Here is a 612-nt window from a genome sequence, read left to right on the forward strand (position 1 = left end):
GACTTGCAGACTTTGTCTTGTTCCATTCCCCTCTGTGCTTTGAGAAGTGAACTCATATGCGATGCTCATGTGTAAGTGAGCGAGTTGAGTGAACGAGTGCCCGTGAGGAAGTGCACCAAAGACCCTATTTGGACGCTACCACAGGGAGACTTTGAGGACGACTATTGGTGATCACTTCGCCACTCTCCTTTGAAGGACAGAACCCTACAAGAACTGGAATGTACAAATGAATAATACAAAAAAAAACATTAAGCACCCAGATATCAGCTGCACCAAAAAAAAAGAAAAAAATCCAATGACCAAAGACAACTGGAGACCAATGATGGACAAGATAGCCACACCCCCTTTTCAACCCTGCAACCAACAGCAAGCACTCAAACACAGGGGGTGGAGGCATATTCTCTTTGCATTTGCATCGCTATAGAAATGACACAGGGAACGATATTCCCAGTTTTGAGACAGTATGACATGCTGCTACGAGGACATTATGGATTAACCAAAGTCTCATACACAAATATTAAAGGGAACCCATTAAAAAACTATATAAAGATTCTATATATATATATGAATATATATATAAAGAGTAAAGGCTAAATAAGCAATATTATTATG

General features: G+C 39.9%; 1 protein-coding gene across 1 annotated transcript in view; it reads left to right on the forward strand.

Moving 5' to 3' along the window:
- Positions 1 to 612, forward strand: part of fgf18a (fibroblast growth factor 18a) — an 11,445-nt gene extending 10,833 nt beyond the window's left edge. The window contains exon 5 of the mRNA XM_062524513.1: positions 1 to 612. This exon is cut by the window's left edge and continues 1,219 nt beyond it. The gene's annotated coding sequence lies outside the window, so the exon portion shown is untranslated.

This window comes from Sardina pilchardus, chromosome 21 (genome assembly GCF_963854185.1).
Source record: "Sardina pilchardus chromosome 21, fSarPil1.1, whole genome shotgun sequence".
NCBI classification, from domain to species: domain Eukaryota; kingdom Metazoa; phylum Chordata; class Actinopteri; order Clupeiformes; family Clupeidae; genus Sardina; species Sardina pilchardus.